Source organism: Protopterus annectens, chromosome 13.part0, assembly GCF_019279795.1.
Source record: "Protopterus annectens isolate FY-2018-M chromosome 13.part0, PAN1.0, whole genome shotgun sequence".
NCBI lineage: Eukaryota > Metazoa > Chordata > Ceratodontiformes > Protopteridae > Protopterus > Protopterus annectens.
In genome coordinates this window covers 1,288,192,747-1,288,202,465 of record NC_056747.1, presented here as the reverse complement: position 1 = coordinate 1,288,202,465, position 9,719 = coordinate 1,288,192,747, and the positions used below count along the sequence as shown (strand labels likewise).

Below are 9,719 nucleotides of genomic sequence, written 5' to 3'. Positions count from 1 at the left end.
CTACATAATTCCTTTTACATAAAACCTTTATTTTTTCATTTAACCATTCATTAAAATATTTAAAAAAAAATTTTTTGCCAGTCCCTTAAATTTTTATACATTTCAAACCCTATTTCATCTGGTCCTGCAGCTGAATCTATATTTACTTGTCTTGCCACTTTATCTAGCTCATTCAAAAAATCTCCTTTTCCAACTCTGTTCTCTTTTTCCTTTTAACTTTTTTTACTTTTCATGTTTTTTCACTACCTTCTTTTTCTTTAAACATTTCTTATACAATATTCATAACCTTTTCCTGAGTTCTATTTCTCCTTTTACATTTTATTTCTCTCATTACACTACCACCTTACTTGACTAATCTGCTTAAGTAATCTGATGATACTTCTCTTTTTCCTTTTAAAAAAGCTTTGTTTATATAACAATTATTGTATTTTTCCTTAATTTCTTTCATATAATTCTTTTTCCTTTGTCAAAGTATTTTTTGTCATTATATTCTAAATCTTCCAGTGCATCATTTTATGTTCTTTTATATTTTTTCTCTACTTTTCTCACATTGTATTGCCACTGTAAAAAATATTTTTATATATTTCCTTCAAATATTGTAGATCAGTATGTGTGTATATACCTTAAAGAAGCTATCCAAGGGCTTGCACAAGTGTAGAAATACTGAGCATGTGCAAGCTAGACTGCCATTTTGAATTAGCTTTTGAGATGTAAGCATGTATGCATGTAAGCTCTGTCTGTTAACTAGTTTGTTCGTATTTAATGATGCTGCTATCCATCCTGATGTGTTTGCATGCATTAAAGCATCTGAACGAAACCCCAAGCCGCCTTCTTATGTGTTAGAGATGAGCGAGCCGCATGGTGTCAGAAGCGGCATGTCTAAAAATATATGGAGTCAGAACTGGCATATCTAAAGGGCATGGAGTCAAAAGCAGCTTGGCTAAAACAACGTAAGGCACTTATTTAGATGCTGGTGGAATATACAAGAGTGGATCATCCTAAATGTGCAAACCTCATGAAACAGGTCAGAAATGAATTTCAGGTATTAAAACTTGCTCAGCACTATTTCTTTTTCCATAATATTAAATGGGGCATACAGAACGTTTTAAATAATATTCTCATAAACAGATATGTACGATATTGATAAAAATATTCAAATTACTACAGAAAATGTTTGAAATAAAGTCCGAATTGCATAAAACGAATAAAATAAAGGGAAAATGACCACATTTACGCAACGCTTATGTATTTTCTTATTAAGCAAAGATATTCGGATTATCAAAAGTGTATAAAGTGTTCGCATGTTTGTGCAGTATTACAGTAAAGGTATTTCACAAAAGTACAGCAATTACAAGGCATATTTCACAGAATACAGCCATTACAGAGTATATTTCACAAAGTAAAGTATTTCAGAGTTTATTGTGCATTTGAATGTTGTTACAAGCTCATAGAACAGTTTGTTCATACATAATTACAAGGGCCATATTTTTGTGTTTGTGTACACTTTGTGGGCATGGCAGATGGATCTCGAAAACCCAGTGCACATGTGTTTGACAGTAATATTGCTTGAGAATTGGAGAGTGTTTGACTACATTTTTATACAGGATGCATTTTCTGATAAAGATGACTGTACAAAGGCATTTATTCTGCTTAATTTAGCTGGGTCAGAAGCCATTGAAAGGGAGCACTCATTTGTGTGTGTGCCTGCTGTCTATACCAGAGATGGGAAAAACTGTCATATTGTTGTTCTGGCTGAGTCATGGGAGGACACAGAGTGCTTAAAATGTAAATTTAGAGAAATGTGTAACCCCCAGACAAATGTTACAATGGAAAGGCACTTATTTTACACAAGGGATCAAAAGCCTGGTGAAACTTTTGCAGCATATATAACTGACTTGAGAAATAAGGCTAAAACATGCAGATTTTGTGATTTAAGGGATGAATTGATAAAGGACTGACTTGTGTGTGGCATAAAAGATGATGCTGTGCGAAAGATTTTGCTTTGTGACAGTGATTTAACTTTGAATAAGGCCATTGAGATTTGTCAGATATATGACATCGCAGAAAAGCACACAGATATGCTTACAAATGAGAACAGCTCTAGAAGGCACAGTGAGAAAGCCCATGTTGATAGTATGTAGCACACAGTTAAAGGAAACAGGCCCAAGCACATGACAGTAACTGTAATCCCTGCAGCACTCACTGGTAAACCCCAGAACTTTCTACCAAAATTTAGAGTTTGCAGTCTCAGTGAAGCACAAGAGTGAGTCAGCAAACTCAAAGCATGGGCCCTACCCAGTTTCATTGCCAACTGTCGTAATTGTGGTGGAAGTCATGAATCTAAAAGAGAAAAATGTTTAGCTTTTGGTCAACAATGCCACAAATGTAATAAATGGACTCATTTCAAAAGGTTTTGTAAATCAAAAGGCCCACATTCTTTTATTAAAGGGGAGCATTTTAAGAAACAAGTTGTCCAGTTAGTGACAAGCCTAGTCTTTATGTTGATGGTGTGTCAGTGCTTCATGAAACGATCAGTGGAGTAGATTTATGGGCAAGGAATGGCGTGTTTTGTACTCTTCGGATAAATGGCAAACCCATAGAGCTCAAAGTTGACACAGGTTGCAAGTACAATGTTATGTCTGCAGAAACATTTGCTAGAGTGTGTAAAAGTGAAAGGCTTGATTTGGCAAGGCATGTGAAGTTTGTTGCTTATGGAGGTGAAGGAATTAAGACTACAAAGGCTCAGTTGTGCTCTCATGCTACTATGCTGGAAGAAGCTATGATTTATTATTTTATGTAGTCAAGAAGCACATCCAGTCATTATTAGCAGTGGCGGATTTAAGCCTGGGCGTGGGGGTGTACACCTCCCCATTTTTAGAGCCGTGGTACAAGTCGACTCACTTGAATAAATGCATTGTTTTGTTTTTTTTAATTGAAATCGGAAAAATGTACAGCCAAAGTGGTACATTTTCCCGTTCCAATTTACCCACATTCTTTTTTTTTTATAATGGTTACGTCAAGGATGCATAATAGTTGTGATAGGAAGTTGTCGTCAGGTGATCATATTCTACTATCCTGGATAGCTGCTTCAACTGTGTTTTCAATTGTAGTTGACAAAAGGCACATTTGGTGACTGCCCAGAGTGCAAAGACTTTGTGTATGAAAGGGAAAAAAAAAACTTAATGTTAAATTTTACATTTTGCCATTTACTGAATTAATCCTAGTGGCTAAGCTGAAAGTGCGAAGTTTTGTTTAATTGTGAAGGTCCAGCAATTTGGATTGTCTTGAATGTAAGACTCTCAGAATGCAGCAGTGTTTAGAGACCCTGAGGTAATTTTTAAAAAATGTATAACTGCCTTTGAATTAATCCCGCCAAAGCGTTACAGTTGAGAGAATGTACCCATGAATGTCGACAGGCATATGTTATGCACACTACCGTACCTGTGAACATCTGGGACAGTTGGGATAGCAAATGAAATTACAATAAAAAAAAGTAAAAAAATAAAGTTAAAGCTCTTGTCAGTCCTCCCTTTCCAACACCTGTTGACTAAGTGCTAAATTCAACTTTCACTTTCACACCAGACCAGCAGTTAGCGCTTTGTGAAAAAAAGAAAGCCCTGTTCGTGACTTTTAATTTATATTCTGTCTGCTGCCTGGTAAGATGGAGGTAAATGATCTGGTTTTCATTGTAAGGTGGAGGTGAGCAGCAGGTAAGAAATGAGATGTCATGGAAATGCAAAGGGTTAGCAATACGGAATGTATGGAGGGCAGGACACAAACAGTTTGGAACTTCATTTCGTAGTGTCTGCAGACTGCATCTGTATTGGGATGTTTTATTCCATTAAACAGAGTTGTGGCTGATATATTAGCTGTCTTGAATGTGCTTATAAAGCAATATTAACTTTTTGAACTGCCATTTCCGCTTCTATCGCAGTTGCGTCTGTTGTAAGGTTATGAAATGTCGGAATTTTCTTTAATCATTAATGGGCTCTAAAGTTGTTGGGTCAGGTTTGTGTGTTGCTGTTGCAGCTTTTTGTGGCTTTGTCTGTTGTGTTCTTACAAGTGGGGGTCAGGGAAAGAAAAGAGTTTAGATAATATTTTTTTTCTGTCTACAGAAAGGTGGATTAGAACTGGGAAAGTTAATTATAACTTTTCCTGCCAGATAACATCCATAGTTCCTAATGACATCCACAGTAGTCCTTTTCTTTTGGGGGGGGGGGGGGGGGGCTTCCGTAACTGAATAACTTCCCAATTAATAATAGTAATATTATTAATACTAGGTAGCATTATAAATAGCAAGATATATGCAAAAAATTACATTCAGTTCACTAATCCAGAATAACATGTAGAAATGTTTGTCACTTGTTCTTATTTTCATGTTCTGGGAGAGCTGCATTTTTTTTGCGGGCATAGTATGAAACCCAGCTGTGGAAGACAAGAACACCATATTGTCAGTGTTTTTATAGTACACTACACTATACTAAATATATTGCTATTTGTTTGTTGGTAATCATGAGTATGTGCAATATTCTCCTGTCTAACCAATATTTCCAGACGAAAGTGGCTTGAGAATTATTGTGTGGCATATATTTGTTAGTTGTGCATATTTAAATATTTTCAGTACTTATATTGATAATTAAACAAGCATATGTTTCATGTTTTTATATATATCTCCATAAACAAGCAATTGTAAGAGTATATGAGAGGTCATGTCTGGCTAATAATGCAAGTTTCGATAGTACAGTTTGCAGGAAATGACAATTTGTGAAACTTTAAAAGACTAATATCATTCTGCGTTTGTGAGCATTAAAATATTTGTATTTGTGTTATGTTTTCAACTTGATTTTTCAGAAGATGCTCATGAATGTAAGGATGAGAGTAGACTGTTAGTGGTGTGGCATTCCAGTGCTCAGAGGTGCTAAACAAGAGGCAAGCAGATTAGCCTGCCAAGGTATGCAGGAGCACCTCTGAAAAGCTTTACTTAGTGCAAGTTGTTAACTTGTACATTAATTTAGTAGAAAAATAACTAAATTACCATAAAATGCGAGTGTGTGTTTAATGTATATTGTATGCATGCCTCATTTGTTATTTTGATCAATGATTATTTAGTTGGAATCCAGTAATCCAAAAAAAGCACCAAACCAGTCCAGAACAAGTCCCAGGATGATTTTAATGACCCACTCAATTAAAACATAAACTCTAAACCATCACTGTGTTTTCGATTGTAACTAACCCTATTGTAGAGTTGTTATTTTATTAATGGATTTTTACATCTGATGGTTATAGACAAAAATGCAGTGACAGTTTAGCATTTATGTTGTAATCATTATTTTAGTTTTTACATTATAGATACCTTAACAGACAGCATGAGAGGTGGGGATTTATGTAATAAAACGGAACACAAAGAGCTCAGATGGATTTTGATGTTAGCCGCACATAAACCACCGGGGCTAAAGGATTATATATCACTGAAACCAGTCTTACAAAGTAGAAAACTGAGGAAGAAAGTAACATGAAGCAGTTTTGTTAGACTCCCTCTTTGTTATATATTTATATTTTAGACATATATTTTTAGAAATATATAATGTAATATATAATACATTTTATTGTGATTACATATGTTTTTTTAGACAGGGTGGGAGAACATGTTATTGAATTGTAACTAAGCTGCCTTTAAACTGCTTTTGAATCGTCTATGTTTTTAAATTGTCTGTCTCTTTGAACTTGGAAAGCATTTGCACTTTTCTTGATTTGATTGGATGATTTTAAATGACATGTATTTTAAAATGGGTGTGAGATTTTAAGAATTCATTTTGGTCTGAGGAAGCAACCAGGACAGGTTGTGAAAGCGCTTACCCTTGTAATAAAGTTTGTGGAATCTCATTTGGACTTTATTTTGATTTCTACTTGGATTTGAGCTCCTTTGTGGTGGTCAGTGCTTGGAACATATTTTTGTTTTTGATTGGACTGTTGTGTGTTTGTCCCATCACTCAGGAGCAGGGCTTTTTCTTTCTTTACTTTTGCTAATTTTTGTGTCTTAGCCCTGTCAACCATGCCAGAAGGAATGCATACTGGTATAGATTTATCAGCTAAAAAGACTGATGGAGCTGTTAATTGTCAGCGTTTTGCTCACTTACTCAAGTTGGATTCAAATCCACTATTAACTGGTGACTTTACATCTCCGCTTGAGTATGAAAGAGATAGCTGCCAGGAACAAATTGATGTAAATCAGCAAATGAGAGCATTATAGAATGACCTTTGTAGACTGAAAAGCTACAATTTCAAAGACTTCATATGGAAGCTAGTGTCAAACTCAAAGTTGTTCCCAGGGGCCTGCGGGTAATGGAACATTCTGGTTAAAGCTTATAGTGCCTGCATATTTGAACTGCTTCTTACTGAAATTGGTACATCTCGTTTGCTGTAGCATAGAATAGATCCAGGCCTGCTGAATCTAGCTTTGTTTGTATAACTTGAGCACTAATCCAGGCATTCTTTAAAGTATTCAGTTGTATTTATTACTGCTGGTAGTAACTTGATTAAAGTGTAGCTATCATTTCTAAGTCTTTTGGATTAAGCACTTGGGCTTCAGACCAGTTGTTTTACATTAGGAAGGTTTGTGGCCTGCACTGTGGTGGCAGGACAGGTAGCTTACATCCTTCTAAGTTAGGAACTGCTGATTGAGAGCTCAGTGTCTGTTATTCTAAAAGTGTATTAGTTCTGGTTTAAGCACTTGGGCTTCAGGCCAGTTATTTTACGTTAAAAAGGATTGCGGTCTGCACTCTTGTGGGAGGAGAGGCTGGACTCTGCCCTTCTGAGCAGGGAATTTCTGGTTAAAGGCTTATAGTGCCTGCATATTCTAACAGTTTTTTTATTGAAATTGGTACACCTTGTTTGCTGTAGCATAGACTAGATCCAGGCCTGCTGAATCTAGCTTTATTTGTATGCTTGTTGTTTGTTTATTTCCCTGAAACGCTAATTCCACCTAAAACGTGGCCTTTTAGCACTTCTGTGGATCCCTAGTGATATCTGCATTGCTTATTGTACTTATTTCCTTGTTTCACTTGAAAGAAAGTTACTGTTTGTCGTTTTTGCATTTAAGTTACCTGTAACACATTGCATTTAAGTTACCTGGCACTTGCTCACTAAAGCAATTATATAAGTCAGCTCTAAAAAATTAAAAGCACTACACCCTCACAAACTCCCCTTGAGTACCTTGTTCCCTATTGGCCCTTTTTTTCAATTATAAAGGAATTCCCAATACTATTCTAGCATGTCCAAAGGTCAGTTGTCAATCTCCTCTCTGGTCCAGCAGGTGAATCTGGGAATCTTGAGGCAATGTTACAACTGCCTCATGTACACAGACAACCCTCTCCTCCTCCCAACAACTTCCAACACATGTGAGAGATGCAACCATATAGCCAAACTGGAGGCTAAGCTCTCTCAACTCACTACTGGCGTAACCAGTCAGGAGGAGAAGGAAACCACACTCACTACAATTCCAGTCTCACATAGACCTACCAGGACAACAAACCAAACACATAAACACACAAAAACATACTCGGAGGCTCTAAATAAAAATCTGCCTAAGCAGCAGAGACCTCCAAAGCAGACACCCAAGCAACCGCTACCCCAAAACAAAATACATGCAACACATAACTCACAAAGCCAGTGTGCCGAACAGTCACAGCCCTTAAGGCTAAACAACACACCTGATACACTTGTAATAGGTGACTCTATCGTCAGGCACACTGCCGTCCCGCTCACCAGGCTGAACAAGGAGAAGGTCACGGTGAGCTGCCTGTCGGGCGCTAGGATCTGCCACATAACACAAGCACTCAGGTCACTCCAAGGCAAGTACAAATATGACTCAGTCATTGTCCATGCTGGTGTGAATGACCTGAGACGTACCTCCCTGGACTACATGAAAAGAGACATAGAGGAGCTCTCTGAGCATGTAGCCCAGGCCGGTATGACCCTGACCTTGAGTAGCATCTTACCCTCACCAAGAATGATGCCACAATATGAAGACAAGATGATCAATTTCAACAATTGGCTTAAGTGTTGGTGTCATTCAAAGGGGATCCAATGCCTGTCAGCCTGGGAATGACATGCTTGACAAGCCACGATGCTTCGCTAGGGACGGCTTGCACCTGTCACCCCAGGCTTTCGGATATTGGCAAAGGCTCTTGCTACCCCCATAGTGCCTTTTTTAGGCAAGGCTCAAAAGACAAACCCACCTCCATAGGTATCACAAGGGATAAGAAACTAAGAGTAATGCTACTCAACGCCAGAAGTCTAAACCTCAAGATGCATGCACTCGAAACTCTCCTTAGCATGGAGAACATCGATATCTGTGCAGTAACAGAAACCTGGTTCAAGGCTCCCGAGAGCACCCCAGCACTACCAGGTTATACCTCATACCATGCTTTTCGGCCCCAAAACTTGGACCGAACCACAAAAGGAGGGGGAGTATCAATATTCGTCAGATACCCACACCTCCAGGTTGGTGGCACAGCACGAAGCATCATAGACTGTCCATGTGCAACTAACTGTGGGTAAAACTGCCTTCCAGTTTATAGCCTGCTACAGACCACCCCCCAAACACAGGAACCCCACTTGGCCTTCCTGAGAATACTGGAAAATATGAAGGTCTCTCCAAACACCATTATATTGGGCGACTTCAACTACCCAAACATAGACTGGGAGCATTACTCTAGCTCCAACACCCTAGCCCAAAGGTTCCTAGAATTTATAAACTCAAATGCTATGGAACAACTTGTTACCACTCCCACAAGAGGGGAAAACATACTGGACCTGATCATCACCAACATGGGGACACTATGCTCCAGACCAGAAGTGTATCCCTCACTGGTAAGATCAGACCATAAACTAATCTCACTGGATATCCACATCCCGACCCCACCCCCTGCCCAGAAAACCACAGTGAAAAACTTCTCTAAAGCAAATTTCACACGCCTCAAAACCGAGGCGAAATCCTTCAAAGCCCGCGGGCCTGTGGAAAATATGGCCCAGACCGCAGAATCCTTTATAAACGCATTCTATGAACATCTTCAGGAATGCATGGATCATGCAATCCCAAATAAAACCAAGACCCAATCCTCCAAAGGCAGGCGTCCTGTCTGGTGGACCCCAGCCATAAACAAACTATACAATAGAAGGAGGAAGCTACTACATGATAGAGCAAAATCCCAAAAAGGGAAGGCATCTCTGATCAGTATTAGCAAAAAACTACGGGCACTCATAAAATCGTCTAAGGCCAGCTTCGAGAGAAAAATTGTACAGGACACTAAGGATAATCACAAGGCTTTCTTTAGTTATGTTAGGAACCTGGGTGGGAATTCCCAGATATGCTCAGAATTAGTCCAAAATGACAAAAATACACCGAGCCCACAGACATTGCCAACATCCTAGCTGACAGGTTCAGTGCAAACTTCTCCCCCCCTCCCCACCAAAAGGGCAAATATCTATCCCAACAGAGTGCTGCCCCCCTGACATCTCAGATGCTCCGGTAAGAGCCGCACTCTCCAAAGCAAAAAACACAGCATCAATGGGACCAGATGGTGTCCCGGGCTGCGTCCTACATGAACTCCAAGAAGTGCTAAACCCAAACATAAAACTACTGTTCAATCTTAGCCTTACTACAGGATATGTACCCAAAGAGTGGCATACAGCAACAGTGGTCCCTCTCCACAAAGGTG

General features: G+C 38.7%; 1 protein-coding gene across 6 annotated transcripts in view; it reads left to right on the top strand.

Moving 5' to 3' along the window:
* Positions 1–9,719, top strand: part of COPZ2 (COPI coat complex subunit zeta 2) — a 670,348-nt gene that overhangs the window by 414,879 nt on the left and 245,750 nt on the right. The gene's annotated exons all lie outside the window — the stretch shown is intronic.